The sequence below is a fragment of the Magnolia sinica genome, chromosome 12, assembly GCF_029962835.1.
Source record: "Magnolia sinica isolate HGM2019 chromosome 12, MsV1, whole genome shotgun sequence".
NCBI classification, from domain to species: domain Eukaryota; kingdom Viridiplantae; phylum Streptophyta; class Magnoliopsida; order Magnoliales; family Magnoliaceae; genus Magnolia; species Magnolia sinica.
The window spans coordinates 31,323,332-31,333,052 of NC_080584.1; the positions used below are offsets into that span (position 1 = coordinate 31,323,332).

The 9,721-nt window shown below is 40.6% G+C and overlaps 1 protein-coding gene across 1 annotated transcript in view; it reads right to left on the reverse strand.

Moving 5' to 3' along the window:
- Positions 1–9,721, reverse strand: part of LOC131221184 (nuclear-pore anchor-like) — a 155,653-nt gene that overhangs the window by 141,831 nt on the left and 4,101 nt on the right. The gene's annotated exons all lie outside the window — the stretch shown is intronic.

The window sequence follows — 9,721 nt, forward strand, 5'->3', positions numbered from 1 at the left end:
TAATGAAAAGTCCAGTCAATGACCCCCACAGTACAATAAATAATTTTTGGAAGGATAATAAGGCATACCCAAGACAGCAAAGAGTACAAACCAAAAAAGTAAAAAAGAAAAAACACTACAACCCAAACGGGGTAGTGGCATCACGAACATCTACATGTTTGATCCCGGAAGCCCAATCTAGTATGTCCCTCATTGTCATCCACGGTACTTCTTCCCAAGGACCTTGCTTGTTGCGGAAGCATCAACAGTCGCACTCCATCCAGATGTTCCAAAAGACTGCGAGGATGACCAAGCACCATAATGCAAACCTTTGATTTTCAGACTTAACCCGGTGCCACATCCATAGCAGGTCCACTACTGAATGTGCATTGCCCAATCCACACCAAAGATCCAAAGGAAGGGCAACCACACCTGGGGCGCAAACGGACAGTGATGGAATAAATGGGCGATTGACTCCGCATCACTCATACAAAGCTGGCATATATTATGGAGGACCATAGCCCTTTTTTGGAGATTGTCTATGGTTAGGATACATTTCCTTCCAACCAACCAAACGAAGGAAGCCACCTTGGGAGGAGTACCATAGAACCAAAAACTAGAATGATTTGATCGTTAAAGAACCAAATGATTTGATCGTTAAAGAACCAAATGATTTGACCGTGAAAGAACCAAATGAGGTGGCAAACCAAACCAATGGCTGAATAGTCGCCCATCGCACCAAGGATCCTCCCAAAGTGAATCTTGCTGCCATCTCCTAATACAAACCTCACACCCAACTTAACCCGAGGAGCTACTGAAACGACAGCCTTCCAAATAGGTAATGAGGAAATGATGGAACCCGAGGAGCTACTTCCACAGAGGTGTAACTATTGTTTCCTCCTCAGATGCAACTCTTTCAATCTCGATCGATCCTTCAGGTATTGCTACTGCAGATTCGGCCGGAGTCAAGATTTCCTCAACTACAATAGGTAATGAAGGAAATGATGGAACCATGGCCAGTTTGAAACGACGGGTGCGGGAGATCAAAATCCTTCGTCGTGTGACTAATGCGGGAGGGGAAGGAGTTTGTTGTGTATGCTTCGGGTTAACAAGGGCAGTATTGACCTTGGGCGGACTGCTAGAGGGAAGGTCTTATATGCTAGTCCTGGTATCTGAATTTAAAGACACCACTGTCGTAGTTGTCGGGATGGGATCCTTGAGTACCACGGGAGTGACCACCACTGCGGCCGTTGGGGCCGTCATTGCTAAGATTGGTGGCATAATTGCAACCAATGAGATCGTTGGTATCAGTTGTTGTTTGTCCTGAGTCCATTTGTCCAGCATTTATTAAAATGAGCCTCCTAATGTCGTTTTATGCCTTCGGCCATTTCTTGGGAATAGTCTGTCATACTAAGGTGAGGCCAATACTTTGTTTTCAAATATTTTTCGAAGGCTGCTATGGCCTCGGCCGAAGAAGTATTCGATGGCTTTCTAGGTCTCAGCAGTGGTCGATGTTTTATTGTCAGAGGAGGTTTGGAAGGAGTTGTGCGCTGGAAAGAAAGAACAGGAAGTTTTGGGGGAGGATTGATACCTCCCAAGTCAGAAATTTTCCTTGGAGCCATCCATTGCGGTCGAGCGGTAGCAAGAATATCACGAAGTTCCTGGGTGAATTGCGGAACTTTTGGGTAGGGAGGTTCAATCGTCGAAATGGGAGGAGCAACGGCTGTTCTTGTCTTCACTCTCATTGTTCTCTTCGCAGTAGTGCCTGGAGGTGCAAGGGCATTTCTTTTCTTGCTCTCCACCAGAGCCAGCTGAGAGCAGAACTGGGATGAAAGCTCTATGGTACTTCGACAACTCAAGAACTTAACATACTAGTGATCCCACCATGTTACAAGGCTACTCATTGCCTCAAGAGACTCCGGGTAGGTTGGAATCTGTAGAGCGACCGCTTCTTTACGATAAGATTTGCCAAGAGAGTTATAAAGTTCCTCATTGGTCACTATCACCCCATCGTAATGAGGTTGGTTGAAAGTTGTGTGAGTGAGAGGACAAGGGATGTATTGCACCAAACCCGATTGACAAGCAAACAGATAAGGGTGATATTGCTCAACTCCTGCTTTCGCATTCTTACCTTTCTCGGTCATGCCGTCAAAAGCCAAATCACGGCCTACAATGTAACAGGTCCAAGCGTGATGAAGTTGACCGATCAAGCACTCATCTTTTGGATCAAATTGTCCTGTGAGCCATTCAGGTTCATAAGTCTTTTTCCCCGCAGAAGGACTGATTGTTATCGGATTTCGAGAAAGAGAAGAATCCTAAGAGGTATTCGCTGACCACGTTGTTCTCAAACAAAGTGTGGAGAATTCAATCGCCATTTGAGGAAAACGATCGGTCGATATGCTCCTGATCAAGGAGATGAGATCGAAAATAAGCTACAAACCACATCTGTGCAAGCCATATAAGTCCTCCTGCTAAGTATAATCCTTTGACATTGACTTCATAGAGACCTTTGTACAAATGGCTGAGAACGAACAGTGTTAATGCTACTCGATGTTCTCGAACAAGGCATTCAGCTAAAGCAACGTATTCGGTCATGACTTGTTGGGCGTTGACGCATAAGACATGACGACAAATCCAAAAGAGAAAAAAGGCGAGATGTTCGATTTCCTCAACCGGTCCTTCGAGCTTGCAGTAGACATTCATGAAGTTAGTGTACCCTTTGGCAGTTCTATTGGGGAAGTTTTTTCGTTGACCTGTTTTAGCATTTGCATGATACACCATTATAGGGCAAAAGTTCGGTTAGATGGCAGATGTCTTTAATGGCGATGCTCATCAGACCACAACCAAACATGAAAGTGTTGCTGGAAGTGCTCCAAAATGACGATAAAGCAAGAAGAAGAGATGTGTTGGGTGAGTATTCAGAAAGCGATAGTTTGATGCATTCGTATATACCAAGGTCTTTCCACATATCTGTGTTGGGCCGATACTCTGTCAAACCAATCTTCCCACCTTGGAAGTGATTTCGGCCATAATCTTGGCATTCTTAGTGCGTTGGCCACATCAGGAATGGTTCCGGACGTGATGAGAATGTTATCTCCTGGACAGATTGAAAAGAACGGATCTAAGATTTGTAATGCTTCGGCTGAGATTTCTAGAGAGAATGAGGGGCCTAAGCAGAAAGCTTCTTCGTCCAGAAGAGATTTGAAGATTATCTCCTGAGTACACTTGCCAGCGAATAAATCCATTATTGCCTTTACATCCTTTTGACCAAAGGTAGGGTTGGACGATGAAGAAGCCGTTGCTAAGAGATGGAAGCAGCAGAAATTTCAAAAGAAGATGAGATGCAAAGAAAGAAGGATTCTGGAAGTATAGTAGATTCAAACGCGAGATTGTATATATATATATATATATAGACAGATGGAAAGCAGGATTTATTGTGAAATTATGCCTATTTCGACAGAACGGCTCTTTGAGAACACACGTTGGCTTAAAAATCATTCGACGCTTCGAATCAACGCGACCGGGACTAACGATAACGGTCGAAGGCGGTTCATATTTGGGTAACACGTGAGCATTTATGACAGCATTATTAAAACTTCAAGTCATTTTCTTCAAAAGGAGAGCGACAAGGGAGGCAATGTTTGTACTCATTCCGGCCGAGCCCTATTTCAAGCAATCAGGGTCATTTACGTGCGATCTATATGGATACGCGTGGTACCGTTAGAAGATTTTATGCAGATATGTATGGTTCTATCTCGAGGAAAGAATAACAACGTATCAATTATATTGAAGAGGCCGATGTGTATGCGACCGAGTTCGAGTAACTAAGCAACGGGTAGTTAACGGTCGAAATGTGTACAATTGTCGGCTAATTGGTTGAAGAAAGATTCAAGGGAATACAGAACATGGGAAACATCTAGAAGTAAAGTAGTGGAGATCGGTTACCATAACCATCGGAATGGGGGAAGAATCCAGAATGGTTGGATCAGAGCTATAAATGGAAGAAGATTACAGCAAAATAATTCGTCACATATCAAACCAAATAAACCAAATCTATCTTCGATTATCTTTCAATTATCCTGTCAAATTTACATTCTTTAGTGTTACTTTTTCTTTTCTCATTCAAGTGAATTGCATTCCTTAGCATAATCATTTACTTTCCGTACTTGTCAATTACATTCCATAGTGTAACTTGTAATATAATCATTAGTGTTAACCCTAAAGTCAATAACCTTAGCTTTAGCTGGAGTTGTTGTTAGAACATTGAATCGTGTTCGACTACTAAGGAGTATCCTTCAACAGCTGATAGCGGCCGATTGTAAGGATTTCTTTCTCTTCTCACTTTATCTGCACTGAAAAGTCCTTTCGTACGGAAGGCAAAGGAGTAATCCATCATCAGAGGACGAACCCCACCCTCTAACCATCACCTGATCATTAAACACGTTGAGCAATTAGCTGAATAGGTGACCGATCTTTTCAGAATCCGGTCATACACAGTGTCTGCCTATCTTGGCGCTCAGGGTCATTGTTGTTTGGTTTGAATTGGAACCGTAATCCCAATTATGGGACGCCCGCAAGAAATAGACACTTGTGCCAAGGAAGAGATCAAAAAATGAGGCGAACACCAGCAATGCCTAATATGTTGAAGGATAGCCACCAAGCCCTGATGATTGCACAGAAGTCTTCCACTAACAACCAAGCGAGTTCAAAAACAAATGGTTTTGGGCCACAACTATCCACCTCCAGTTCCAATAAGATTGGATGATGATCACATGTAGCCCTAGCAAGCTGCATGAGATAATCAAAGGGCACTTAGTTCCAATAAGATTGGATGATGATCAGATGTAGCCCTAGCAAGCTGCATGAGATAATCAAAGGGCACTTATTGACCTAATCAAATGGTAGCGTAGTATTGGTATATACAGAAATATGCGCCAATATATATATAATAATAATAAAAAAAAAAAAAAACTATCATGATATCGATCATCCCATTTTGGGTAACCCATTCCTCAAAAAGCCCCTGATACTTCTCATGACTCTGGCTTTAGATAGTTTTCATGCACAAATCTGATGGCGTTGAAGTCTCCCCCAATGCAACATGGTTAAAAGAAGCTCCGACCTAATTGACCTCTGTCAAGAAAAGATGTCTTTGAACTGGAAAGCAGGGGTTGTATATTGTTGTAACTAACCATCGGAATCGGTATCCAGTGTCTTTGAACACAACCTAAACCAAAAAGGATCCAATCTGACTACCCTCCACGCACCAAAAGGCTTTGTTCCACGCAACCACTATACCACCCTTCGATCCTTCTGCATACAACGCATACCACCCCTTATTGATGATGCCCCAAATGGGGCCGAGAATCTTATCGTCGAAGGTGTCCAACTTTGTTTCCTAGAGAGCAAGAATCTGTGTCATATGCCTTTTACATACCTCTTTTACATGTAATCTTTTTTCTTAGCTTCCCAGCCCCCTCACATACCAATAGAGGATCTTCATTGTACAACAATACGAGAGGCTTTTCCCTTCTTGTTGTCATTATCTCTACTAGAAGAACCATAATTGACGAAGCACTCCAAATTAAGTAGTTCACTCCAACCTCTAAGTTTCTTTTGCTTATACTTATGCCCTAGCGCTTCCCTCTTCTTCTGGTTACCTCTTTCCTCTACAAAGTTGATAAAAGCATGGACTTCTACGACTTGTATTAAGCATCCAACTCATCAAAGTCGAGTTCTTTCCAACTCGAGGTGAATGATGCAAGCCCACGGCCCACTAAGGCCAATCCAGGCCCACTATAGGGCCTAGCACACTTAAGCCCATCTAGGCCTATTATAGGGCCCAGCAAGACAGAGGTCCCATGGCCCACTGCAGAGCCCAACATGCGCTGATTTTTTTGTTCATTATTTACTGATTAGAGGGGCCTAAATCTAGTATTGTAATTTACTATTTTTGGGAGATATGGGGGACTAATCTGAAGATGTGATTGATATGATTGAAGATATGGGCTGGTTTTAGAGATATAATTACTTTCCGTGTTTGCTTTTTATTATCAGATTTTTACCATATTAAGGAATATTAGATTGGATTAAAATAAATTGTGACTGATTTAAAATCAATATTTTAATTAGGAAATTTTCATTAAATATTCATTTAGGATCTATAACGAGGGTAGTGGTGTAGGAGTTAGTCATTCAAATATTTTTCTAAGTGCGAGTTTTCTTAAAGTTTTTGTAAGAGAAGAAAATTGATATCACTAAAGTTCTTTCCCTCTCTACTCCATTGTTCTTGTGGGCAAATATCGACAATATCAGTCAATATATCCCACAATATATCTTATATCCCACATGTGCGATACGAAACACACAAGTAGTGCCGATATATCCCACCTATTCGATCCAGTGAGCATTTTCAATTTTTGATCCATGTTTTTGTTGTAAATCACCTTAAACCGGTGTCAAATGGTTACAAATCTATGATTCTTCATGTTTTCCATGAAAAATCATGGATTTGGAACTTCAATTTCGAGATTTGGGGAAGATTGGTCAAGTTGCGAAAAATCGAAATTTCTCAATTTCTCGCAAATTAGTTGCAATCTTCGTATCCAAATACAAAATTAAACATGTATGTAACCTGATATAGCGATTTTTCTTTTGTTTTTGAATGTATTGCTTGTGTTTCTATACATGTCTTCTTACACTTATACATTATATGAATAGACTTTGAATATACTTGCATCGGTTCAGTTGGAAAGCACATATATTAGGACTCCATACAAAGGAAACCCCTATTATGTCCACTTTTTTTTTGTAATGTTTTGATTTACAAGTGTGTATTGATGTCTTTTTCAACAATCCCTGAAGTTTCATTGAAAAAATCGACCAATTTCCCAATGTTCCCATGTTTCCCAAAAACAGCGATACATTACGCGATACAACCAATATATCATATGTCATAACCAATATGTATCTGTATCCCAAGGGTGCGATACATTATGCGATAACGATATTTAAAACATTGCTTGTGGGTATACTCTCTTAATTTTTTTGCAATTTGGGTATCGAGATCTCATTGACTCGATAACCGGGTTGCACCAAATCCCCTCCCTCTATTATTGACGCGATTCGGCTAATGCTATTCGATGGGTAAACTCCTCCAATGCTTACACTTGGTACCTTGTGAATGAGTAGAAGAAATCAAAGAGTTCAAGGAAACCACCTCGGTTGCCCTCTCCCATGTTCTTGGGGATGTTAAATTTTGTAGTAAATGATTCCACTAAAAAGGGGCCAACCCAGGGTATCCCAAATCGGTTACGTATCGGCCGTAACGACCGATACGTAACGGTAACGGTGGGACCCGTTACGCGATACGGGGTCGAAAAAAAAAAGAAAAAAAAAAAAAAACCTTTACTTTTTTTCCTTTCTTTTCTTCTTCTTCTTCTCTTTCTTCTTCTTCTTCTTCTTCTTCTTCTTCTCCTCGAGCAGCTGCGGCTGCGCCCGGCTGCTTCCTGTTCTTCTTCTTCTTCTTCCTCTCTCTCTCTCACTCTCTCTCTCTCTCTCTCAATCTCTTCTTTCCCCCTTTCCCTCTTTTTTTCTTTTCTTTCTTTCCCTCTTTTTTTTCTTTTCGTTTCCCTCTCTCTCCATTTTATTTTTTTTATCTGCAGCAGCTGACTGCTGTAGGTACGTGTCACGCAAAGACGAGCGCTGACACTCCTCGAGCTCCGAGTTGTATGAACGGTTCAAAGGAGATCAAAGTTATATGGGCTCCACAGTGATGTATTTATTACATCTACACCGTTCACCTATTTTCAGAGATCATTTTAGAGCACCCGCCAAAAAATGAATTATATCCAGAGATCATCTGGACCACACCAAAAATAGCAGCAGGGATAATGATTTTCACGGTTAAATAATTTGCAGGGCTCACGGTAACGTTTATTTTCCATCCAATCAGATCAGACCCGAGTGGGCCCCACCATAATATATATATTTTATCCATATCATCCATCCATTTTGCTACATCATTTTAAGTCAGGATTCAAAAAATTAGTAATATCCAAATCTCAGGTGGACCACACCATAGGAAATAGTGGTTATAGAATGCTCACCATTAAAAATTTCCTAAAGTCCACTGTAATGTTTATTTTCAATCTAACCTATTAATTGGGTCACATTGACGTGGATGAAGGGAAAACACACATGTCAGCTTGATCTAAAACTTTTCTAGCCCCCAATAAATTTTTAACGGTGAACGTTTAATTATTATTGTTTCTTACGGTGCAATCCACCCGAGCTCTGGATGTGCCTCATTTTTGGGCTCATGCCCTAAAATTATTTGGCAAAATGGATGGATGGTTTAGATATAACACATTCATCACGGGTGAGGCCCAAAAAACTTTGACACTTGTGTTGCACTTTATATCCGAGTCCCTCCTAATTCAAGCCTTAAAAAATTGTACACGAGACATATATTAACTTGAAATTTGACAATTAAATTATGGACTGCAATTGCTAACTCACAATGCCAAAATTAAATTATTTGAATAGTTTTAATTGTTAATTTGTGAACTTTTATTTTTTAAAATAGGGCCTTTTGATTTTATTTTTTTTTTTATGATTCACTATCCAATAAATGACCACCAATTTATAAGTGGGATAATGACAATAAATGGCATGAATTTGAGGCTGATTTGGAGAATAAATTGGTCCTCCAAGTCAGCCACAAATTGGCAACGTCATCTACCTGAATTTAATTTCATTTTTTTAAAGAACTATTGGGAGAAATGATATCAAGATGTTAAGTATATAAATTACATATTTAAAAAATTAAATATATGAATTTTGTAGTCATATTCAAGTTACCTGGTTAAAAAATTAATCAGACAGTCCGATACAACTTCTCACCAAAGAGTGGACCGTTACACCACCATAAACATGTTCCAATTTATAAATGAATGCATATTTGGAATGCTTAGAATATTCTGGATTTAATTCATATTTTTTTCATATTTTTTTGGCAAAAAAAAAAAAAAATTTGCGCCGTTACGGGCTGTTACGCCCCCGTATCGCCGTTACGCCCCCGTATCCGTATCGGTTTCGGAGGGCACCGTTACGCTAACCGATACCAATACGGGACACCTTGGGCCAACCTCCATAGTCTTGTAGTTGAAGGCTCCCTCTTTTGTAAGCTTTTTTGTAGTTCTCAATGATTTTTTCCCCAATCTTTAAAAAATAAGCCAAATTTTAAAATCATTATGTTTGGGAACCTAAGACGTAGTCAAAATTTTCTACCTACCTCTTGGAATCAACTATCAAATAGAACCTTGTATCGTCATTCAAGAAATTGGAGTAACTGGCAAGCATGTCTATCGAGATTAGCAAGATTCACTTTTATCAAAGTGATGGTAATGAAGGGGCATTTTCACACCAAGTTCAAGTGGGGTGGCATGTGGGATGCAGGGGGACACTCGAGGTGGGCGGCCCGTGTGAGGTGGGTGGCTCGTGTGAGAAAAACCCATGTGATGTGGGGCCCACGAGGCACGAGGGGGGTTTGGCCAAGGACCTAACCCATGGGATGTGGAGCTGGAGCTATGAGATAAATGGATTAATTCATCACGCTCTATCAATTCGAGCTTTTAAAGTAAGTGGTTAGTTGTCCTGCATCAAAGTGGTATCAAGGCAAGAGGTCTCGTGTTTGAGACTCCTCACTGGGGGTCATTAATGCAGGGGCATTTTAACACTA